Below are 26,220 nucleotides of genomic sequence, written 5' to 3'. Positions count from 1 at the left end.
CTGGGTGCTGGCTTTTTTGTGTTCCTTTCCGTGGTTTCAGGCTTTGTGTGTGACACAGGTAAGTCACCTGGAAACAGTTTGTTGCCTTTAGCCCAGGCTACTTTGTTCCCATTACCTGAGACGCTGGGAGTGCTTTACCGGGTGCCCACGGTCAGGAGCCGCCTCCACACTGGCTGTCGGACTGTTGCCAGCCTGTGTGAGCTCTGAGCTGGTTCCGCCGTCAGTGGTTCGTTCTCAGCTGTGGGTGGTGTCCTCAGGTGCGTGCGCCCAGCAGATCTCAGGTAAAGACCCGAGAAGAGCCCTCTCCAGGTCTCTGGAGCTCTCTTTATCTGAGGGTCTTTCCTCTCTGATATTCTGTCGAGACCCTAGAATTCTTAACTCTGTGTTCTCAAAACAGACTGTTGTCCCCTGTTTTGGTTGTGGCCCCAGAACTCTCCTGGCTCTTAAGGATCACAGTCCTGCACTGCCTGTTGTCCAGAGTCTGAAAACCATTGTTTCATATATTTTGTCTGATTTTTTAGTTGTTTGAGGTAAGAGCTTAAATCTGGTCCTTAACACTCCATCATGGCCAGAAGTAGAAATCAATAGAAATTACTTTTTTTGATGACAGTGACTCAATTTTGTTATTTAAACTTGTGTTTGGAGTTTTATGGAAATAAAGTTCAGCTGAAAGTACAAAGAAAACATACAAAATGCAAATAGTCATTTGTTTTTTTTACTTCCCTGAAAGTGAGGTCTAAAGAAATTACCAACAAAGTTGATTGGAAATTGATCGTTGATTCAAGGATGTCAGAAAACCACCGTGCCCTGGCCACAGAGACTTAATTGGGACGGGCATATGACCTAGTGAGGCCAATCAAATGGATGCAGTCTGCTTGTGGGAGCTGCTGGAAAATTCCTTTAATTCCCCTACTGAATGTAGAGACAAGAAAAGACGTGAAACTGCGGCTGTGCCGCTGTCTTGTCGTCACAAGGTGAGAGCCTGAAGCTGTTGGGGGCCATCCCAGGAACCTTGGAAGGAGGATTACACAGGAAATGGCAGAGATTTGGATAGGGTCCAAGCCTGGTGACGTAGTAAGCCCTGCAGCTAGGCCTCCTCCTGGTCTTGCCGTCTCCCGTGGTGAATCAGTTCCCCACACGCTGCAGCCCGCTTGGGTCCGGTTGTCTGTTACGTCTAACAGGAAGAGTTCCAGTGATAGACAGGTGTGCTGTTCCCACCTTAGGGCTGTGGGGAGACTGAAGCGTCGCCTGTATGGGAATTGCTTAGTACAGTGCTTGCTGCTCTTTATATCCATTTTAAGGTCTTTTGCTTGAACTTCATAAAGTTCTATGAAAAAGTCGCATTTTTAAATTCCTTCTCTCCATCCAAGTGTTTAAAATTTTATGACAGTTTGATACCTGCGTGTTTTCTACCCAAGAGAAATTGGTCTTTATTGTTAGCCACACAGAATATTTTTCTGTAGGCTTTTGCTTGAAAATTTAACTTTGTAATTCTTACTTTGTAATTCTTGATGAAAGCAGAGCTGACATGGTTGATACTTGAAGAAGATGCTATAAAGGGCATGTTCCTCATCCCTCCTCAAGACAATGTGTTCTGGGGCCGGCCTGGTGGTGCAGTGGTTAAGGTCACGGGTTCTGCTCAGGTGGCCATGCTGAGGTGGCGGCCCACACAGAGGAACTAGAACTACCTACAACTAGGATATACAACTATGTACTGGGGCTTTGGTGAGAAAAAAGAAAAAAGAGGAAGATTGGCAACAGATATTAGCTCAGGGCAAATCTTCCTCAAAAAAAAAAAGAATGTATTCCCTCCTTGAACTAAGTGACGTGATCAGCATGCAGCATCTTGGACAGGGTTCAGTAACATGGGTAACTCACCTGTCTTCCTCCCAAAACTGTGCTTTATTTTTATAAATATATAAAAAATATATATATATATAAAATATATATAAAATTTATATTTTAGCATTATGCCTTTAGCTTTTTTGTTGGTTTAACGATGGGCCTAAGACATTGCACACATGCAGAGCACGTTTGCATCTCCTGAAAACCCTTGTTGAGTACGTTCTGCACGGTACTGTTTCCTGCCTTTTGTGTCACACATGATTAATTTATTTTAGGGTTTCAAAAACATGAAGTGGATGTTCTGGGAATGGTCTGAAGAGAAAGGACTGAAGAAGACTGAAGAGAAAATTAGAGGTACATGTAGATGATAAGATGCGTTTGGTTTGCTCTGCTTAGTTGCACGGAGAAGGACATGGATGTGCTTAGAATGAACAAGCTATGCTTCTGTTCTCCACTACGCTTATGCAATAAGCTGTCGTGTGTGGCACTATATTTAAGAGATACATGTGTAAACACTGTGACAAGAAAGGAGATGATACCTGCACATCTCAAAGGAGAGGCAGCCAAAGATGGGAGGGGCTCGCTCGTTGAGTGGGAAACATGTAGATGAAGGGAGACTCTTATCCTCTGTCTTGCTTGTGTAGGAACAATGCAGGGAAGGTGTCCAAATACTAGAATTGGCAGTTGGAGTTTGTCTCCTGGTTGAAGATGAGGTTTTCCCACGATTACACTAGAGACAAGGGCTGAGAATGTATGGGTCCTTAACACAGCCCGCCCGCAGGGTGTGGGTTTTCCCACCTGCGTAGCCTCCAAGCACTGTGCTGATGGACGCCTAGGCAGGATCAGGATGGCTCTTCTTGGTTCCTCATCCGCCTCCTCACATGTTTAATATCTTAATGCTCTCACGTTTCTCCCTTGTTATCTGCAGAATATTCTTGATCCTACTCAATGCACATTCTACTCCTGCCTCTCTAAACACAGTCCCTGACACTGAAAATAAACCTAAGGAGCAGAAATCAGTGGTGTAGAGTCCATCTTCTTCTTTACTTTAGCTCTCAATTTTAACTGTGAGCCAAAACACCTTTCCTTCCATTTATTTTTCTGAATCTTTAGTATTGCCTTTAACTTCCCACCAACGTGTCTAGATTTATTACCGTTTCTATTCCTAAATTTACGTCCACCCGAGTCCTTCTTTTTTCCGATAACTTGAAGTCCTTCCTGTGCCATATGTGAGGTCCAGCACTCCTCAGGAGATGTGGTCCCTCCTGGTTCCGCAGCAGCAGTCGCTGTCCAGACTCAGAGATACCAGTGAGACTTTCTAAAGTATTTTCTTTTTTTTTTTGTGCGGAAGATCAGCCCTGAGCTAATATCCATTGGTAATCCTCCTCCTTTTTTTCCCTTTTTCTCCCCAAAGCCCCAGTAGATAGTTGTATGTCATAGTTGCACATCCTTCTAGTTGCTGTATGTAGGATACCGCCTCAGCATGGCCGGACAAGCGATGTGTTGGTGCATGTCCGGGATCCGAACCTGGGCCGCCAGTAGCAGAGTGCACGCACTTAACTGCTAAGCCACGGGGCCAGCCCCTAAAGTATTTTCTTTTCTAGAAATTCTACTAGTTTTATTTCGTTTTTAGTAAAGAAATGAAAAAGAGCTTAGGACTAGTTGTTTCAACTCTGCTGGCGAAATGCGTGTGTGTGTATATAGATATATATATATAATATCTGTGACAAGAGGCATGATGATGACATCATTCCTGTTCAAGTTAAAACAGCGGTAGAGTAACACTAATGAAAACACAGCCTGCACTGGAGAAAGGGAGGAGGGATCATCCTATTATAGTTCTTTGCCTATAATTTACAGTCGTGGACATAACAAAAGAGCCCCTTTAAAAACTTGTTTGCTGAATATAAAATGGAGAAAATTCATTCTTTGTTGTTGAATCCAATATATTTAGAAGCAATTTATCACTTTGGTGAAGAACATTGTCCTACTATGATCTAATAACGGACATGATAAAGATATTCGTGCTAACTACGCTGTTATCCCCATGTACGAGACACTTTAAAAATCTTGCCAAGGGCAATTATGCATATTCATCGTATCAAAGTTTGATTGGGTAATGTGGACACTATTCAGACATTTGTGATTTTTCTGCCCTAATCAAAAGTGTTGGGAGGTGTGTAAAAGCATCACAAATGCCAGGTTACTAGTATAACCTCTAAAATAACCTGGGAATTACATGTGTGCTGGTTTCTAACCACTGCAGCTAAAGCACAATTTCTCTGAAAATTGAATTAGTTGGTGCTCTGATATGTTCAATACAGTGGAGGCTGTTTCCTGATTGCATCCAGACAAGTTTTTTTAATTAATAGATTTTATTTGTTTAGTACAATGTACAGATAAATTAAGCAGATAGTACAGAGAGTTCCCATATGCAGTTCCCCCTATTATTAACATCTTGCATTTGTATGCTGTATTTGTTAGAATTGATGAACCAAGGTTGATACATTTTTGGTAACTAAAGTGTTCATTGCAGCGTTATTCACAATAGCCAAGACTTGGAAGCAACCTAAGTGCCCATCAAGGGACGAATGGATAAAGAAGCTGTGGTATATATACACAATGGAATACTACTCAGCCATAAGAAACAATGAAATCCAGCCATTTGTGACAACATGGATGGACATTGAGGGTATAATGCAAAGTGAAATAAGTCAGAGGGAGAAGGTCAAATACCGTATGATTTCCTTCATTAAGTAGTAGATAATAACAACAATAAACAAACACATAGGGACAGAGATTGGATTGGTGGTTACCAGAGGGGAAGGGGGGAGGGAGGAGGGTGAAAGGGATAATTCGGTACATGTGTGTGGTGATGGGTTGTAATTAGTATTTTGGTGGTGAACATGATGTAATCTATGCAGAAATAGAAGTACAATGATGTACACCTGAAACTTTTACAATGTTATAAACCAATGTTACTGCAATAAACAAAAAATTAAAAAAAAAAATAAAGTGTATATAGTTCACATGAGATTCACTCCTTGTTTTGTATACTTCTAAAGGTTTTGACAAATGCATAATGTCACATGTCCACCATTACAGTATCATTCAGATGGTTGCACTGCTCTAAAAATCTCCCCCGCCCTCCCCTTAGAGCGCCTGGCAACTACTGATCTTTTTACTGTCTCTATAGTTTTGCCTTTTCCAGAATGTCATAGAGTTGGAATCATACAGTGTGTACCCTTTTGAGATTGGCTTCTTTCACTTAGTAATATGCATTTAAACTTCTGTGGCTTTTCATGGCTTGATAGCTCACTTCTTTCTCTCTTTCTTTCTTTTTTTAATTGAGCTATAAATGACATATAACATTATATTAGTTTCAGGTGTACAACATAATGTTTTGATATTTGTATACACTGCAAAATGATCATCACAATAAGTCTAGTTACCATCCATCACCATGCATAGTTACAAAATTTTTTTTTCGAGTGATTAAAAAATCTTAAATCTTTTAAGATTTACTCTCTTAGCCACTTTCAAATATACAATACAGTGTTATTAACTACAGTCACACTGCTGTACATCACATTCCCATGACTTATTTATCTTATAACTTGAAGTTTTTCCTTTCGACCCCCTTCACCCAGTACTCCCCCCAGCCCTGCAACCACTAATCTGTTCTCTGTATCTATGAATTTGGCTTTTTTGTTTGTTTTGTTTTGATTTGTTTGTTTTTAGATTCCACATAGAAGTGAAATCACATGGTATTTGTCTTTTTCTGTTTGACTTATTTCACTTAGCATAATGCCCTCAAGGTCCATCCTTGTTGTCACAATGGCAAGATTCCATTCTTTTTAATGGCTAAATAATATTCCATTGCGTATATATACCACATCTTTATCCATTCATCTATCAATAAACACTTAGGTTGCTTCCATATCTTGCCTACTGTAAATAATGATTCAATGAACATAGGAGTACATATATCTTTTAGAATTAATGTTTTAATTTTTTTTCAGATAAATATGGAAAAGTGGGGTTGCTGTTTGTATGGTAGTTATATTTGTAATTTTTTGAGGAATCTCCATACTGTTTTCTTTAGTGGCTGCACCAATTTACATTCGCACCAGCAATGCACAAGGGTTCCCTTTCCTCCACCTCCTCGCTAACACTTGTTATTTCTTGTCTTTTTGATGATAGCTATTCTAACAGGTATGAGATGATATCTCATTGTGGTTTTGACTTGTATTTCCCTGATGATTAGTGATGTTGAGCATCTTTTCATGTGCCTGTTGGCCATCTCTATGTCTTTTTTGGAAAAATGTTTATTCAGGTCCTCTGCTCATTTTTTAATTGGATTGTTTGGTTTTTTTGCTATTGAGTTATCTGAGTTCTTTATATATTTTGGATATTAACCCCTTATCGGATATATGATTTGCAAATATTTTCTCCCATTCAGTAGGTTGCCTTTTCATTTTCTTGATGATTTCCTTGGCTGTGCAGAAGCTTTTTAGTTCGATGTAGTCTCACTTGTTTATTTTTGCTTTTGTTTCCTTTGCTTTTGGAGTCAGAGCCAAAAAATCATTGCCAAGACCAATGTCAAGGAAGGTGGCTCATTTGTTTTTATCACTGAACAATATTCTATTGTCTGGATGTACCATAGTTTGTTTACCAATTCACCTACTGAAGGACATCTTGGTTGCTTCCAGGCTTTAGCAATTATGAGTAAAGCTGCTGTAAACATTTGTGGGCAAATTTTTCTGTAGACATAAGTTTTGAACTCATTCAGATAAATACCAAGGAGCATGATTGCTGGATTATATGAAGACTATGTTCAGCTTTGTAAGAAACTGCCAGACGGCCTTCCGGTGCACTGTTTGAATCCCCTCCAGCAATAGATGAGAGGTCCTGTGGCTCCACTTCTTCATTCACACTTGATATTGCAAGTTATTTGGGTTTTAGCCATTCTAATAAGTGTGTAGTAGTATCTCACTTTTGTTTTAATGTGCAATTCCCCAATGACACATGACGTTGAACATCTTTTCATACGCCTATTTGTTATCTGTATATTTACTTTAGTGAGGTGTCACTTCATATCTTTTGCCCTTTTTAAAAAATAAGTTGTTTTCTTTTTGTTGAGTGGTGAGAATTCTTTGTATATTTTGGATACAAGTCCATTATTAGATATGTGTTTTGTGAAGATTCCCTCCCAGTCTGTGGCTTTTCTTTTCATTCTCTTAACAGTGTCTTTAGCAGAGCAGAGTTTTAATGAACCATGTTATCAATTTTTTCTTTCATGGATTGTGCTTTTGCTGTTGTAATTAAAGTCATTGCCCAAAGCCAACGTCACCTAGATTTTCTCATATGTTATCTTCTAGAAGTTTTATAGTTTTGCATTTCACATTTAGATGTATGGTCCATTTGGAGTCAATTTTTGTGAAAGGTGTAAGGTCTGAGTCTAGATTCTTTTTTTTTTTTGCATGGGAATGTCCTGTAGTTTCAGCACCAGTTGTTGAAGACACTGTCCTTTCTCAATTGCCTTTGCTCTTTGTCAAAGATCAGTTGACTGTATTTGTGGGGGACTGTTTTTGGGCTCTCTATTCTGTTCCATTGATCTGTCTATTCTTTTTTTTTTTTTTTTGGTGAGGAAGATTAGCCCTGTGCTAACATCTGCCAATCCTCCTCTTTTTGCTGAGGAAGACTGGCCCTAGGCTAACATCCGTGCCCATCTTCCTCTACTTTATATGGGATGCCGCCCACAGCATGGCTTGACAAGCAGTGCATCAGTGCGCACCTGGGATCCGAACCTGTGAACCCCGGACCGCCACAGCAGAGCACGCGCACTTAACTGCTGCGCCACCGGGCCGCCCTGATCTGTCTGTTCTTTCACCAATGCCACGTTGTCTTGATTACTGAGGCTTTATAGTAAGTCTTGATGTTGGGAGGTGTAGTCCTTGAACTTTGTTTTCCTTCTTCAGTATTGTGTTGGCTATTCTGGGTCTTTTGCCTTTTCAAATAAACTATAGAATCAATTTGTTCATATCTACAAAGTAACTTGCTGGGATTTTGATTGTGTTGAATCTATAGATCAAGTTGAGAAGAAGCAACATCTTAAACATATTGAGTCTTCGTATCCATGGTCCATTTATTTAGATCTTTGATTTCTTTCATCAGAGTTTTGTAGTTTTTCTTATATAGATCTTATACATATTTTATTAGATCTCTACCTAAGCATTTCATTTTTTTGGAGCTAATGTAAATGGCACTCTGTTTTTAATTTCAAATTCCACTTGTTCATTGCTGGTGTATAGGAAAGTGATTGACTTTTGTATTTAACTTTATATCCTGCAACCTTGCCATAATTGCTTATTAGTTCCAGGACTTTTTTTTTTTGCCAATTCTTAGGATTTTCTGTATAGACAATCATATCTTCTGTGAACGAAGGTAGTTTTATTTCTTCCTTCCCAACCTGTATACTTTTATTTCCTTTTCTTGTCTTATTGCATTATCCAGGACTTCCAGTATGATGGTGAATAGGTGTGGTGAGTGAGGACATTCTTGCCTTGGTCCCCATCAAGGGGGAAAGCATCTAGTTTTTCACCATTAAGGATGATGTCAGCAGTAGGTTTTTTGTAGTGTTCTCTATCAAGTTGAGGGAGTTCCCCTCTATTTCTAGTTTGCTGAGAGTTTTTATCAAGAATGTGTTGAATTTTCCCTAAAGCTTTTTCTGCATCTATTGATATGATCAGATGATTTTTCTTCTTTAATCTGTTAATATGATGGATGATATTAATTGATTTTGAATGTTGAATAGGCCTTGCACACCTGAGATAAATCCCACTTGGTCATGGTATATAATTCTTTTATACATTGTTGGATTCTATTTGCTAATATTTTTTTGAGGAATGGAGATCTATTTTTATGAGGGATATTGATATCTTTACCTGGTTTTGGTATTAGGGTAATGCTGACCTTATAGAATGAGTTTGGAAATTTCAGCTTCTATTTTCTGAAAGAGACTGTAGAGAATTGATATCATTTCTTCCTTAAATGTTTGATAGAATTCACCAAGGAAATACTCTGGGCCTGGTACTTTATTTTTTTGGCAGGTTATTAATTGTTGATGCAATATCTTAAATTGTAGGCCTATTCAGATGATCTGTTTCTCTTTTTATGAGTTTTATAGATTGTATCTTTCAAGAAATTGGTCTATCTTATCTAAGTTATCAAATTTGTGAGCATAGAGTTGTTTATAATATTCCCTTACTATTTTTTGTGGGTCAGTAGTGATCCATTGATAATCCCATTTTCATTTCAGATTAGTAATTTGTATTTGTAGAATTGACCTCTTTATCATTATTTAATGCCTCTCTTTATCCCTGATAATTTTCCTTGTTCTGAGGTCAGCTCTGTCTGAAATTAATGTAGCTACTCAAGCTTTCTTTTCTTGGTTAGCCTGGCAAGAGGTTTATTGATTTTATTGATCTTTTCAAAGTACCAGCTTTTGGTTTTGTTGATTTTCTCTATTGTATTCCTTTTTCAGTTTTATTTATTTCTGCTCTAATATTTATCATTTCTTTTCTTCTGCTTGCTTTAGGTTTATTTTACTCTTCTTTCTCTAGTTCCCTAAGGTGGAAGCTTAAATTCTTGATTTTAGAGCTTTCTTATTTTCTAGTATATGCATTAAATGCTATAAATTTTTCTTTAAGCATTGCTTTGGCTGCATCCTACACATTTTGATAAATTGTACTTTCATATTCATTTAGTTCAAAATATTTTTAAAAATCTCTCCTGAGACTTTTCCTTTGAGTCATGTCTTATTTAGAAGTGAGTTGTTTATTCTGCAAGTATTTTGGCGCTTTGCAGCTATGTTTTGTTCCTGATGTCTAGTTTACGTCCGTTGTGGTCTGAGAGCACACTTTTCATGCTTTTTCCAGTCTTTCAGATTTGTTGGGGTATGTTTTGTGGCCAGAACGTGCTCTGTGCTGGTGGAGCACAAGAATGTCCATTGTGCTGTTGTTCGATGAGGTGTTCATTACATGTCAACTAAATTCAGTTGATTCACAGTGCTGGGCAGCTCAACGATATCCTTACCGATTTTCTGCCTACTGGATCTGTCAGTTACTGGTGAAGGGTGCTGAAGTCTCCCACCATCACAGTGGATTTATCTGTTTCTTCTTGCAGGTCTATACATTTTTGCTTCGTGTATTTTGACACTGTTCTTGGGTGCATACACATTAAAGATGGTTATATCTTCTTGTAGAATTGTCCCCTTTATCATTATGTAATGCCTCTCTTTACCCCTGATAATTTTCCTTGTTCTGAGGTCAGCTTTGTCTGCAATTAACGTAGCTACTCCAGTTTTCTTTTGATTAGTGTTAGCATGGTATATCTTTCTCCATTTCTTTACTTTTAATCTAGGATTGTCGTAAGTGGGTTTCTTTTGGACAACATATAGTTGAGTCTTGTTTTTTAATCCACTTTGTCAGTCTCAGTGTTTTCATTGATGTATTTAGATGATTCACATATAAAGCAATTATTAAATAGTTAGATTAATATCTATCATATTTGTGTTTTCTATTTTTTGCACCTTTTAATTTCCTTTTTAAAATCTTCCCCTCTTTTTCTGCCTTCTGTGGTTTTAATTGAGCATTTTATATGATTTCATTTTCTCTCTTATGTTAGTATATCAATTATACTTCTTTTAAAAGTTATTTTAGTGGTTACCCTAGAGTTTACCGTATACGTTTACAGCTAATCTCAGTCCACTTTCAAACAACACTAGACTGCTTCATGGGTAGTGCAGGAACCTTATAACAGAGTGTTCCCAATTCCTCCCTCCTGTCCCATATGACGTTACTGTCATTCATTTCACTTATCCATTGCTGTAGTCATTCAATATAATGCTTCTCTTTATTATATTGAACAGGATTCTATTAGATCAATTAAGAATATGAAAAATGAAAGATTTTGTTTTGTCTTCATCTGTTCCTTCTCTGACAGTCTTCTTTTAAGTACGTCTCAGTTTCTGACCTATATCATTTTCCTTCTTTCTGAAGAACTCTTTCAACATTTCTTGCAAGGCAAGTCTACTGGCAGCAAATTCCCTCAGTTTTTGTTTGGCTGAAAAAGTCTTTATTTCTCCATCACTTTTTAAACAATTTATTTAAATGAAATTCACATAGCATAAAATTAACCATTTTAAAGTGAACAGTCCAGTGGCATTGGATACCTTCATAATGCTGTGCAACCACCCCTTTTGTTTAGTTCTAAAACATTTCATAACTCCATGGTGAAAGTCACCTCCTGTACCCCACAAACAGCTTCTCCTCATTCCCTCCTCCCCTAGTCCCTGCAACCACCTATATGCATTCTAACTCTATGGATTTATCTATTCTGGATATTTTATATAAGTAGAATAGTACATTGTGTGACCTTTTTGTGTCTGGCTTCTTTCACTTAGCATCATGTTTTTGAGGTTCATCCATGTTGTAGTGTGTCTCAGTACTTCGTTCCTTTTTATGGCTGAATAATATTCTATTGTATGGATATACTACAATTTGTTTATCCATTCATCTGTTGATAGACATTTGGGCTGTTTATACCTTTTGGCTAGTGTCAGTAGCACTACTGTGAACAGGTGTGTACATGTATTTATTTGAGTATCTGTTTTCAATTCTTTTGTGTATATACTAGGAGTGAAATTGCTGGGTCATATGATAATTCTATGTGAACTGCCAAACTGTTTTCTGTAACAGCTGCACCGTTTTGTGTTCCTACCAGCAATGTTAAGAGGTTCCAATTTTTCCACGTTAGCTCCAAGATTTGCTATTGTCCACTTAAAAAAAAAATTATAGCCATCCTAATAGTTGAGAAGTGGTATCTCATTGTGTTTTGATTTGGATTTCCCTAATGACTAATGACATTGAGCACCTTTTCATGTGCTCATTGGCCATTTGTATATCTTCTTTGGAGAAATGTCTATTCAAATCCTTTGCTCATTTTTTAGCTGACTTGTCTTTTTTATTGAGTTTTAGGAGTTCTTTATGTATTCTGGATATAAAATCTTTATCATACATGTGATTTGCAAATATTTTCTCCCGTTCTGTAGGATGTCTTTTCACTTCCTTGATAGTCTCCTTTGATTCACAAAAGTTTTTAATTTTGATGAAATCCAGGTTATCTATGTTTTCTTTTGTTGCCTGTATTCTTGGTGTCATATCCAAGAAATCATCACCAAATCCAATGTTGTGAAAATTTTTCCCTGTTTTCCTCTAAGAGTTTTATGTTTTAGCTCTTACATTGAGGTCTTTGATCCGTTTTGAGTTAATTTTTGTGTGTGGTCTAAGGCAAGAGTCCAACTTCATTCTTTTGCATGTGGATATCTAATTTTCCAAGCACCATTGTTTGGAAGAGACTATTCTTCCCCCATTGAATGGTCTTGGCGCCTTCATCAAAAATCAATTAACCATAGACGTGAAAGTTCATTTCTAGGATCTTGATTCTATTCCTTTGGTCTATGTGTCTATCCTTATGCCAGTACCACATTGTTTTGATTACTGTAGCTTTGCAGTAAGTGTTGAAATTGGGAAGTATGAGACTACAACTTTGCTCTTTTTTTCCAAGATTGTTTTAGCTGTTCCGGGCCCCTTGAAGTTCCATATGAATTTTTGAATGTATTTTTCCATTTCTGCAAAAATACCGTTGAGATTTTGATAAGGGACTCGTTGCAATGAATCTGCATATCGCTTTGGGTAGTACCATCATCTTAACAGTATTAAGCCCTGCAGTCCATGAACACAAGATGTCTTTCCATTTATTTAAGTCTTTAATTTCTTCCAGCAGCATTTTGTAGTTTTCATTGTACAAGTCTTGCACCTCCTTGGTTAAATTTGTTTCTAAATATTTTATCATTTTGATGCTGTTGTCCAGGGAATTGTTTTCTTAATTTCCTTTTCAGATTGTTCATTGCCAGTGTCTCCCTCACTTTTGAAAGATAATATCACTGCATATAGAATTCCAGGTTACTGGTTTTTTTTTTCTTTCAACACTTTAAATACTGTATTCTGCTCTCCTTTTGCTTGCATGATTTCTGAGGAGCAGTCTGATATAATTCTTACCCTTTTTCCTCTGTAGGTAAGGTGGTTTTTTCCTTTGGCTTCTTTCAAGAGTTTATCTTTTTCTTTGCTTTTCTGCAGTTTGTATATGATGTACCTGGGTGTACATTTTTTGGTATTATTTTGCTTGATGTTCTCTGAGCCTCCTTGAACCTGTGGTTTGATGTCTGTCATTAATTTTGGAAATTCTTAACCATTATTATTTCAAATATTTCTTCTGCTCTTCCTTTCCTCCTTCTGGTATTCTCGTTACACATATGTTAAATCTTTTGTAATTGTCCCAAGTTCTTAGATAGTCTCTTCCTTTTTCTTTTTCCATTCTTTTTTCTCTTTGCACTTCAGTTTGGGCAGTTTCTATTGACATGTCTTCAGTCTCACTGATTCTTTCCTTGGCCGTGTCCAGCCTACAAATGAGCCCATCAAAGACATTCTTCATTTCTGTTACAGTGTTTTTGATTTCTAGCATTTCCTTTTGAATCTTTCTTAGCGTTTCCATCTCTCTGCTTACATTACCCATTTATTTTTGCTTACTGTTCACTTTGTCCATTAGAGCCGTTAGCATATTAATCATAGTTTAAGAAAAATTCCCCACTGGTACTTGCAAAATCTCTGCCATGTCTGAGTCTGGCTCTGATGCTTTCTTTGTCTTCTCAGACGGTCTTTTCTCTTTTTTATTTTTGCCTTTTGTGTATTCTGTTATTTTTGTTGAAAACCAGGTATATGTATTGGGTGATAGGAACTGAGGTAAACAGGCCTTTAGTGTGAGGTTTTATTTTTATCTGGTGAGGCGTTGTGCATAGTCTTCGCTGTAGCTGTAGGTGTCAAAGCTTCCATTTTCTCCAGTGCCCTTGTTTTTCTCTCCTCTATTGTCTTTGGATTTCCCTTGAAACTGCTTCTGAAATAGATGCTGTGTCTCAATTCTCTTAATTGTAATCCACTCTGATTATACTGGAGCCCTGTTCATATGGTGGCAAGGTATTGGGGAGGAAAAGCATTCTGTAATCTTATGATTAAATCCTCATTTTTTTAATGGGCCAATGTCCGTGGGCTATGACCTTTAGAAGAGTCCCTCAGTTTTTTTCCCCTCCCCTTATATGAAAGAGGAAGACCAGTGGGGATTGCGGTCCCATCGATTGTTCTTTCCCCAGGTCCTACAGGCTCCAACAAGAAAGTTTCCCTTAAGGGTGGGTCCCTGCCATGAAGAAGCAAAGGCTCTGGGTGTATTTCAGAATGCCTTCTTTTCTCCTCCCACTGCCACAATCACTAGGGGATTTTTCTGCAATATTCGCTGCAAGAACCTTGTCAGGCTCCTGGAAGTAAAGCTCTTGAAAGTGTGGGGGCCCCATAAGCCTGGGCACCCAGTGGTTTTGAACTCTTAAGCTAGTCCACACTCAGCATCTGGCAATTATCAGTTCTGTTTGTGTGCCTGCTAGCTGCTGGCTCCAGCAGTGGCTTCCACACCCAGTGAGCTGTGATTTGCTTCGTTCACTTTTCTCTCCAGTTTTTGGGGTGGTGGTTTGCACTATGACCTCAATGCTCTGGTTATTCTAAGAACTGTTGTTGATTTTTTTGGCTTTTTTCTTGTTGTGAGGATGGAGGTGACAACTGCAAGCTTAGAGTAAAAGCCAGAATTTGTGAATCCGGATGAGTTTCGGTTTGTTTGGCTTTGTTTTGTTTTTTCTTTAACTGTCCTCCTGCTGTGTTACTTCCTTTTATTCCTTTTCATTGGGTATTTTTTCTTTCTCCCTCCCTCTTCTTAGTTTTTCTAGCTTTTATTTTACACGATCCCAGAAATTTTTGACTTGTTCTATTACTCTCTAGTACCTACTATTTATTTGGTGTATATATGTTTTCTAAACTCTTTCCTGAGTATTTTACTTTCATAAATTGTTAGTAAGTTATTGAATGAATAGATTTAGATCTTTATTTGTATATTTTCAAGTTTTGGGTTTTTTAAAAGAATAACTTTACTGTTTTTGAAAAATTATAGAGCCTTATTATAAAACTTCTAACAGTATGTAACTATACAAAGAAGAAAGTAAACATACACACACATACACAGATGTGTGCACAGACTTAAAACCCTACCACTCAGGAGTAATTATCATGAACATTTGGTGGACGTTGTTTAGCAATGTTTCCAATGTGTATATACAGATAGCTAGATTATGAAAATTGATTTGAAATAAAGGAGATCACACTATACATGCTATTTTAAAATAAAAAGTATTGAGGTTTATTTTTAGATAAAATTATTTTACTACACTTTTTTATTTCTAAAAGATATAAAATATAGGGAAAATTATGAAAACATTGGAGTATTGACATCCCAGTTTCCTTACCAAGTTTCTCTACTGAAACATAAAATTAGCACTATGCAAATACCCCTTCCTACCCTTCCCCTGCTATCATCTGTGCCATCAGCATCTTTGTGAGTCTCTCACAGACTGAGGATGTAGTAAACTTTTAAGAGAGTACGAGGCAAATAGATTGCAAAGCTAAAATTACAACTCTTGTGAAAGAGTTAGGATTCAATGTACTTGATGCAAAATGACGTGGTAGGCTCTCAGGTAAAGCCATTACTGAGTGAAGATCTGGCAGAATTAGACCAGGTAGTGATTTTAGAAGAGAAAATGACAAGGATGATGGCTGAGAAGGAGCTTCAAAAGAGAAAGGTTTACAGGTTGGAGAATTAAGAGAAGCTCTTGGGAACACATTGAAGAATCTCTTGAATCATTTATGACAAAAGTGTATGCTTTACAAGTCAAAGTTGAAGTGAATGAATGTTACAATATAGTTTTTTGATTTGGCACTATTTATTCACATTAACCATAATCATATCCGATGATCCATCCGTTTGGTTCCTGGTTATATGTCTGTCATAGCTTGTAGTAATATCCACAATTCTCTACTCCTTTCATGTTGTGGAAATAAGGAAAGACCAGCCGAATGAGAACACATGGGCTGTTGATTCAGAGCTTGCTGTATAGCAACGCAGTTGACCACCAGCACTTGTGTTCAGCTGAGACTTAAAGGGGGGCAGGGGAGTGGGGAAGCTTTGTAGTGAAAAAGGGGGAGGCTCAGCTGTGCCCTGATGGAGGCTCTTGGCATGTGGAAGCTGGAGATGGGCTAAATAGAAGTGGGACATCCTGTATGACTGGTTTGGGGGCATATGTGGCCGTCTCTAGCTTGTCCTGAGTTGGAAGTAGGGGTAAAACATGGGGAGGCTGCAGTCACTCACCAGGTCCCAACCATTTGGGACCAATTGCTGCAGAGGTTGTGGTTTGACTTCCTTGGCTGGTTGCTGCAGAGGTTGTGGGTCAACATTCTGTTGTCATATATGGTCTGGCCATGGTCCCTTTGTGTATTCAGTTCCTTGATGTTTCCATGCCGGCGTCAGTTGTCTGTTGTTACAATAATGCTGTACTATAGCCTGTTTCTCCCCCAAACTTAGTGGTTTCAAACAGGAAGATTCACTTGACTTATGAGGAAGCCTACAGGTTGGCAATGTTGGCTGGGCTTAGCTGGAGGTTATTTTGGTCTCAGCTGGGATCATTTACCATATGAACAGGAAATTTACTGAAGAAGGAACCAAAAAGAGCTATCATTCAAATGGAACTGGCTGACTGTTGGCTAACCGAGGCTGAGGCTGGCTGCGGCAAGTGGGGCAGCTGTGCCATACCCACAAGCTTTTCATGCTCAAGCTGGCTAGCCCAGGCGTGCCTCTTATGGTGACGGCAGATGTGCAGGGGGGCCAAGCCCCAGTGTGCAAGCCTGTTCCAAGCCTTTGCTTGCTTGTCTGTTAAAATGCCACTCTCAAAGCAGGTCACGAGGTGGAGCCCAGAATCAGCATGGGAGGGACTGCAAAGTGGCCTGGGAAAATGCATGGACAGGGAGAAGTGACAAACGGGAGCCAGTGTTGCAGCCTCTCTGCCTGGTGACTTCGCAGTTTTGCCCCGCCCCTGGACCCTGGCCACCTTGTCTGCTTTGTCCAGGCGAGTGAAACGGTTGGGTATGAGAAAACAGCTTCATTGGTGGTGGTTCATTAATTTTCACAAATGGACTATATCATTACTACTTTTTAAATGGGATTTTAACCCATGGGTCCAGAATTTATTAATTCAGAGAGAAAATGTTTAAAATGAGGCCATTAAACTACTTTTCCACAATTCACATATCTGTTTTTTTCCTAGCACAAAGATAATTTGGAAGTAAATGTTTCTGTGAAAGTTTTAGGTGCCATATGTGTCATTCATACAGTGTTTATTTTCACCTTGACGTAAATCCTCCAGGAGTCTCCATGTGAAGTATCTGTTCACTTCTTTGAATTGCAGTCGGTTTCTGGGTTATGAGCCTTTGGGTAGCAACAGTCTTGCAGACAGGTTACACTCTTCATTCATATGAAATCCTATTGTAATAACTGTCACTGCCTCTTTATTACCCTTAAGATGAATCATAAAGGAAGTGATTTTGAGTATATTTAAGGACAGCAGGTGTGTGAATCTTCTGAGGTATCATCACGCTTTGTGTACACAGCAGTGCGTGAAGGTGAGTCCTGAAAGGGTCCAGCTGCCTCGGCTGTGACAGCGTCCTATTGTGACTGCCTTGAAATGCTTTATTACTTTTAAAATACTTATTCAAATACGGAATAAACACGACACTGGGACAAATGTCATCTGAAGAAGTTTTACCTAGGTTAAACTTCTTGAACAGAAAAAGATGTAGTTTTATGCAAGTAGAAATACAAAAAGAAACCACGAAGTAAAGGAATAATGCATTAAAAATTAGTTCTGTCTTGTATAGTTGTATTTTATTATAATCCTCTCAGTGGTTTGGTTTGGGGGTATTTTCATGTGTATTTTAATTGATGTCCATTTCTGTGTTATTCTCAGCATAATCAGTTTAGGAGAGCTGGTGGCCATGTCTTTAAAGTCATGTTTGATTTGTTTATTCATTAAACTAATATTTATTAAATGCCTGTTTTATGGAAGGATGATGCCAGGAACTATAGAGACAGCCAGGTTATCAGTTAAGAGCCCTGCCCTCAAGGAGATTACGGTTCAGAAGGAGAGAAGTGAGCACAGGAAGACCTGAGATGGAGGGGAGGGGGAGAGGAAACCTCCCTGCAAACCTTTGCAAAGAGCCTCTGAGGCCGAGTCTCACGGACGTGGGACGTTCTGCTGCACGTTGTTTGGTAAGAACCGGGACCGACTGGAGGTGTTGGGCGAGGTCAAGGAAACACACGGTCAGGACTGTGCTCTGAGAAGGCTTGCGTGCTGGCAGGCGTCGACTCTGGAAAGAGAAGGGTCTGGAGCTCCGGAGAGCTCTCTGAAAGGCAATGAGCAGGCTTACGAAGAGGTGAAGAGGAGGGTGGACCCCAGGCCTGCTCTCCGCAGGATGCGGAGAAGGGAGTCAAAGGTGACGCAGAGCTTTAGAGACTAGGCGCGTGGAGGGTCTGGAAAAGAGGATGTTCTGTGTGGAGCAAGTGCGTTCCTGCATCGCCTCGAATGATCAAAACTCATTAAAAAAGAGTCTCATTGTGGAAAAGGAGAAAGCTTTAGATTCCTCGTTGAAAGTTATTATTTTTCTGTTGGAATTTCTATATAACCTTTAAAAAAGATGTCTATAGCCATAAAACGTAAATGTCACTAAGCAGATCCAGTTGAGTACGTTTAGCTCTTGCTCCAGACTAAAGGCGATTCCTCTACTGGCGCTACCACGTTTTCCTTAGCACCGTGCTTCTTACACACTTGGTCTCCTGGTTAGTCACTGTTGCAGCAGACAGAATGGTTCTGTGATCATCAGTTGCTGCACAAGTTGTGTTGCCTAATTACTCTGGGTCAGTGTAGGGGTAGAAGGATTAGTGAAAGTTGAAAGTGTTGAATGGTTAGCTCAATTTTGGATTTACTGATTTTTAGTTTCTGGCAGGACTTCTGAATCCAAAAATACAATTTTTTAAATAAGTCAAAGACATAATTCTCATAGAACTGAAAGTAACTGTTGCTTATTTTCTTAATTGCAGTACGCCCAGCACACAGCACGGTACCCTGTCTATAGTAGGCACCTAGTGAATATTTATTGAATTCATAGTTTTCCATGTTGGAATACCCATATAACTCAAACTGCTCAGTAGGGGATAAAATAGGACTTTTTCTCTTTGATTCAGGAAGAATTGTGAAATAAAAGATCAATGCGTCAATTCTTAAACCATTACAGTAACTCCTATGTTACTCACCACAGAGCAACAAAGTTTGGGTTTTGAAGTAGAAAGACTTAGGTTCAAATCTAGGCTCTGTCGCTTGCTAGATGTGTGTGATCTTGGGCAAATTATTTAACGTCTCTGTGCCTTAGTTTCCCCATCTGGAAAATGGGAATAACAATATCTGCCTCACAGGGTTTTTGTAGGGATTAAACTAGATGAGACGTGTAAAGCATGTACCCAGTGTCTGGCAGGTAGCAAGTACAGGTGAACTTGGTGCTTCTGTTCCAGTGTTTCTGAGTTACCTTTCCTTGTTAAAGCATCCCTCGTGGTAAAGTTTACCCAGGGAAGAGGTAGGTGGTTGTTAAGTAATAGTGAGGGCTTGTTTTTATGCAATCTGGCTGGACACAGATACTATATATACTATATATACTACATACTATATATATACTATATATACTATATACTATATACTATATATACTACAAATTATTTTTCAACTAAGAAAATAGAGGCAAATTAACATGTTTCATTTGAACTTATGCTGCTTAGTTTAAACTTTACAGTGAGTTTCAGACAACAGCAAATTGAAACCACAGTTGTTTGAACAATGAAATTTCAGTGCTTGTAGTATTTGAGTTTTATTTATGTCTTTTCCTTATTATTTGAAGCTCTTGGTTCTTTGAGAATGTAGTAAAGTTCTATCATTTCAGACCTCAGAATTAGCATTGAAAACATGGGATTCTTTACCTGGATTGATGAAAGTAATTTATTGTTTGCCGGGTCAAACACAGCATGCTATTTGTCACACTGTGGTTTGTGTATCTTTCTAGAAGCTTTCAACTTTGATCTGAGTCAAAGTACACTCAGTAGCACAGATGACAGAGTTAAAAAAAACGCAGTGATGTGCATTGTCACTCATAGAAACTCTGAATCAACAAGTACGGAGACGCAGAGTGAAAACCCCTATTCCTTTAATGAGGCGTGTATGTTCTTGTGAGCGTGCAGACCTCTGCCTTTCTTGGGCGAGACAAAGGTGTGGGGCGATTTATTAGTAAAGATCGAGTTCACTGTGTGCAATCAAAGGCGCCTCTTCAAGGCCAGACCCTGGCCTTGCCTGTATTTTTAGGTAAACACTCGCATTTAAAAGGCCTTGCAGAGCGGGACTCCGAGCACATAAAAGCGGCTTTCTTAAACTGTCATCGGAGTGGATTTTAGAACGTGCTTTTAATACTTACAAGGTTGATGTTTGCCTTTTAAAAAATGCTGTTTGAGATAGCTTTTTATTTAACTTTCCCGTCGGCATGGCTTTTACCCGATTCTCGGCTGCGTGAAGGAAACCCACCTTGTGGGGAGACCAGACAGAGATTTAGGGAAATGTTGCACAGGTGACCTTTTGAAAGTCAAGGCTTTACAAAAATCCTTGTTTAAACACCATAAAAACTGGATGGAAAACAAAGGCATATAATCTTCATCTGAACATTTGGTTTCAGATTCTTTTATTGCTCTTGGGTTGATTATACTGTGAGATAAATTAATTGTTTTCTGTATTGGTCTGTACTTCCATTTCCTCTCTGGTTTTAACAAACAATGGTTCGAATCAATAAAAAGGTAACAGGGAGAGGTCTGAGATGTAGGATGTCTGTATATACTGAACTGTTACTCTTCTAGATTATGATTCTCTTAAAAGAAATGTAGCTGTGCTGTTCAATCTGTATTTGTAGAGTTAATTGTTGGTAGAGACTTCAAGCTTGTATGTTAAAAATATTATTAATAGCTGGAAAATAATACCTGGTAGTATGGATGTCACATAATTTATTCAAGCATGCCTTTATTTATTGGCATTCCCTTTGTTTCCTGTTTTGAAGCAATAATTTTCCTGTAAATTTGTATTTCTGTACCTAGTACATTTTTAAAGTCAAGTATATTGAGGTTAAAAAATACATACATCTTTTTAATTGTACAGTTCCATGCATTTTGACAAATGCAAACAGTTATGTAAGCACCACCGTAATTAAGATTTATAACATATCCACATCATCACAAGAAGTTTCCTTGCGTCCATTTGGAATCAGTCCCTTCCCTTCCCTCCCAGCCCCTGGCAACCACTCACCTGTTTTCTGTCACTATGGTTTTGCCTGTTCCAGAATGTCACATACACGAAGTCATACAATATGTGACCTTCTGAATCTGGTTTTCCCCCCTTAGCATAATGCATTTGAGATTCATTCCTGTCCTGACGTGCATCCATTGTTCCTTTTTATTGCTGAGATGTATTCCATTAGGTGAGTGAGCCTCACTTTGTTTATCCATTCACAGCTTGATGGACATTTGGGTTGTTTCCAGTTGTTGGCAATTGTGAATAAAGCCACTATAAACATTCATGTACTGGTTTTTGTGTGAGCATATGTTTTCATTTTCCTTGGATAAATATTAAGAGTGGGATTGTTGGGTTGTATGGTAGGTGTGTTTAACTTTATAAGATGCTGTCAGGTGTATTCTAGAGTGCATTGTGGGAGAGTTCCAGTTGCTTCGCGTCCTCACCAGCAGATGGTATTGTCAGTTTTCCCTCCTCCCCTCTGCCTTGAAGCCATCCTCATAATGCATGTGGTGCATCTTATCGTGGTTTAAGTTCCCCAAATGGAGAATGATGTTGAGAATATTTTCAGGTGCTTATTTTTTTCTGTATATTCTCTTTGGTGAAGTGTTTTTTCAAGTCTTTTGCCCATTTAAAAAAAAAAATTGGGTTGTTTAAATTTATTGTATTTTCATTTCATTGTATTCAATACAGATTGAAGAGCATGGCTAAATTTCTTTTAAGAGAATCATAATCTAGAATAGTAAGAGTTCAGGATACAAGTCCTTTGTTGGATAAATGATTTGCAAATATTTTCCCCCAGTCTATGGCACATCTTTTTGTTTTATTAACAATGCCTTTGCAGAGCAAACATTTCTAATTTTGATGAAGTCCAATTTATCAATTTTTCTTTTCATGGATTATGCTTTTAGTGTCCTATCTAAGAAATCTGTACCTAACTCCAGGTCTCAAAGTTTGCCCCCATGATTTCTTCTAAAAGTTTTATAGATTAACATGTTACATTTAAATTTATGATGCATTTTGGGTTAATTTTTATATAAGGTGTGAGGTTTAGATTGCAGTTAATTTTTTTTTTTTTTGTGTGAGGAGATCAGCCCTGAGCTAACATCCGCCAATCCTCCTCTTTTTTCACTGAGGAAGACGGCCCTGGGCTAACATCGGTGCCTATCTTCCTCCACTTTATATGGGACGCCGCCACAGCATGGCTTACCAAGCAGTGCGTCGGTGCGCGCCCGGGATCCGAACCAGCGAACCCCGGGCCGCCGCAGCGGAGCGCGCGCACTTAACCGCTTGCGCCACCGGGCCGGCCCCTGCAGTTAATTTTTTTGCGTATGGATGTCCAATTATGCCAGCAGCATTTGTTGAACACACTATCCATTTTCCTATAATTGCCTTTGCACCTTTGTCAAAGATCAAATGGCCATATCTGTGTGGGTCTATTTCTGAACTCTCTGTTCTGTTTCATTGGTGTATGTTTCTTCTGTTCCTTTGCCAATACCATACTGTCTTGATTCCCGTACCTTTATAATAATTCTTAAAATTGGTTGGTGGGAGTCCTCCAACTTTGCTCTTCTTTTTCACAGCTGTTTGGCTGTTTTAGATCCTTTGCCTTTCCGTATTAATTTTGAAATCAGCTTGAATGTATATGCACAAGTCCTGCTGGGATTTTGGCTGAAATTGGATTAAATCTGTAGAATGGTTGGGGAGAGTCTTCCAATCCATGAACATTGTATGCCTCTCTAATTAAATCTTCCTTCCTTTCTTTCATCAGAGTTTAATAGTTTTCAGAATATGTGTTGTATTTATACCTAAATATATCATTTTTGGAGCTGTCATAAATGGTGTTGTTTTTAATTTTTTTTCTAATTATTCATTGCTTATATATAGAAATATGATTTTTGTGGGTTGACCTTGTATTCTACAAACTTGCTAAACTCAGTTATTAGTTTTAGAAGCTTATTTTCTAGATTCTTTGGGAATTTCTACAATCATGACATCTGAGAATACAGCAAATTTTCCATACGCCTTTTATTTTTCCTTTTTGCCATATTGAACTGGCTAGGACCTCCAGTGTGATGTCGAATAGGAGTCATGAGTGATTCCCTTGTTTTAAGCAGAAAGCAGTGAGTCTTTCACCATTAAATATAACGTTAGCTCTAGGTTTTTTTGTAGATGCTCCTTATCAGATTAAGGGATTTCCCTTTTATTCCCATTTTGCTGAGTGTTTTATCATGAGTTGATGTTGAATTTTGTTAAGTGCTTCTCTTTACCAGTCATCTGATCATGTGGTTTTTCTTCTTTTGTCTGTTTATATGATGGATTACATTGATTGAATTTTTGAATGTTGAACCAGCCTTGCATTCCTGGGATAAGCTCCATCTGATAATGAAATATTATTCTTTTTTGTGTATTTCTAGATTCAATCTGCTAGTGTTTTGTTGATAATTTTTGCATTGATGTTCATGAGGGATACTGGTGTGCGGTTTTCTTTTCTTGTACTGGGTTTGCCTGGTTTTGGTATCATGTAAGATAGAGTAAGGTTCCTTCCTCTTATATTTTATATATAAATATATATGAAAGTTGAATAAAATCATGTTTGAACCCACCACCCCAGTGTCTGGACTAGAAGATTACCACTGCCTTGCCTCTGCATCTGTTCCTTTCTTATTCCATCCCAGGGATTCTCCTATAGAGGTAACCACTGTTCTGAATTTGGTGTCTGTCATTTCCTTGCTCTTGTTTATATAGTTTTATTCTATATGTTTCTAATCTTCAACAATATATTTACATTTTCCACTTATTTTTCAGCTTTATACAAATGGTATCATACTGAATATCATCTTTTAGGACTTTTTTCATTTAATGTTATATTTTTAAGATTCATCCATGCTGTTGCCTATAGTTGTAGGTCACTTATTTTTTGCTGCTACTGAATTTTCTACTGCATGATGTTTATACCTTAATTTTTTTATACATTCTCCCGTCAGTGGACATTCAGGTTTTTCCTAGCTCATTTTTTTATTAGACTTAGGGACTTACACATGTTTCCTGGTATAGAGATGCAAGAATTTTTCTAGGGTATATACCTAATAATAAAATTGTTAGGTAAGATATACAAATGTCCAACTTTAGAAAACAGTGTCAAGATGCTTTTCATAGTGGTTGTGACAAACATATATTCCCAAGAATGGTATGTAAAGTTTTCACTAATCCACAGTGTCTCCAACATTTGACATTGTTAGGCTTCTTATGTCTAGTAAGTGTAACATGTAATCTCATTGTAGTCTTAATTTGAATTTTCCTGGTTACTAAGGTAGAACAACTTTTCATATGATAATTTTATGTTTGTGTTTCCTCTTCTGTGAAATCCCTGTTCATATCTTTTTTTCTATTTATCTAGTGTCATTTACCTTTTCCTAGTATATTCATGTGTAGTACTGTATGTATTCTGAGTACAAGTTCTTTGTCAGTTAGATGTGTTGCTAATATCCCAGTTTGTGGCTTATTTTTAATTTTTTTTATATTATCTTTTGATGAAGAGAAGTTCTTAGTGTTAATGTAGTCCAGTTTATTGAGCTTTCCCTTTATGGTTAGTGCCTTGTGTATTCTGTTTAAGAGATATTTCTCTTCTCTGAGATAATGAAAATATTCACCTAAAGTGTGTTTGATTTACCTGGAATAGAGTTTTGTTTATGATGTAATGTAGGAATCCAGTCTGATTTGTTTTCAGTATAGATACTTAACTTTCCCAGGACCATTTAATACATAGCTATCCTTTCCTCAATGGTATACAAAGCTGTCTCTGTTTTGTATCAACTTTCCGTACATGTTTGAGTCTGGATTTCTGTTCTTTCCCACTGGTTGATTGTCTATTGCTATGTCGCCATCTTACATACTCTAGATTTATAGTGTTTCTTGCTATCTGGTGGGGTACATCTCCCCCCGTCAACTTTCTTAAGAGTATCTTGGCTATTATTGGCCCTTTACTGCTTCATATAAATTTTAAAATCAGTCTGTCATGTTCCATAAAAAGCCTCATTGGAATTGAGATTGTGGTTCCATTGCATCTACATCAGCTGTGGGAGAATTCACCATGATGTTGGGTCTTTCTGTGCATAAACATAGGGTCTCTCTCCACTTGTTTTGTAGTTCTTCTTTAATACCTTTCAATAAAACTTAATAAAACGTCTCCATGCAGGTTTTACCAATCATATGTCAGACTAGTACCTCATTATCTATAGAGGCTTTTTTGCTGTTTGAATGGTATTAAAATTTTTTTCTTTTCTGTCACTGATCAAGAAATGATATTGATTGTTGTAGGTGGATCATATAGTAAACTATTTTGATAAACTGATTATTTGTAATAATTTGTCTGAATATTCTTCTGGGTTTTCTGGACAGTTATATCACTTATGAATAATGAAATTCCTTCTTTTCCAATTCTCTCTTTGTTTTTTTGGTGAGAAAGATTAGCCCTGAGCTAACGTCTGTTGCCAATCCTCCTCTTTTTGCTGAGAAAGATTGGCCCTGGGCTAACATCCGTGCTTCCTCTACTTTATATGTGGGATGCCTGCCACAGCATAGTTGGATAAGCGGTGCATAGGTCTGCACCCAGGATCCGAACCTGCAATCCCTGGGCCGCCAAAGTGGAGCGTGTGAACTTAACCACTATGCCACTGGGCCGGCCCCGCTTCTTTTCCAATTCTCATGCCTTTAATTTCTTTTTCTTTTCTTATTGTGCAAGCTGTACCTCCTGTCCAATGTTGATGAGAAGAGACAGTGCACATCACTGTTTAGTTTCTGATAGTAAAAGGAATGCTTCTCATGTTTCATCACTAAAGTGACATTGGATGCAGATTTTGGTAGATATTCCTTATCTGGCTAAAGATTTCCCTTCTATTCCTACTTTGTTAAGGCATTTGTGCTGTGTTCCTTGAAAGTTTGATGAAAGTCACTTC

At 38.1% G+C, this 26,220-nt stretch overlaps 1 long non-coding RNA gene across 1 annotated transcript in view; it reads left to right on the top strand.

Annotated features, from left to right (window-relative positions):
- LOC131399633 (uncharacterized) overlaps positions 1-26,220 on the top strand; it is a 30,500-nt gene continuing 4,280 nt past the window's right edge. The window contains exons 1-2 of the long non-coding RNA XR_009217175.1: positions 1-58; positions 2,121-2,199. This is a non-coding gene — a long non-coding RNA (uncharacterized LOC131399633). The remainder of the gene's footprint in view (positions 59-2,120; positions 2,200-26,220) is intronic.

Source organism: Diceros bicornis, chromosome 3 (genome assembly GCF_020826845.1).
Source record: "Diceros bicornis minor isolate mBicDic1 chromosome 3, mDicBic1.mat.cur, whole genome shotgun sequence".
NCBI classification, from domain to species: Eukaryota; Metazoa; Chordata; class Mammalia; order Perissodactyla; family Rhinocerotidae; genus Diceros; species Diceros bicornis.
Note: the sequence above shows the minus strand (reverse complement) of the source record. Positions and strands in the feature narration are given on the sequence as shown.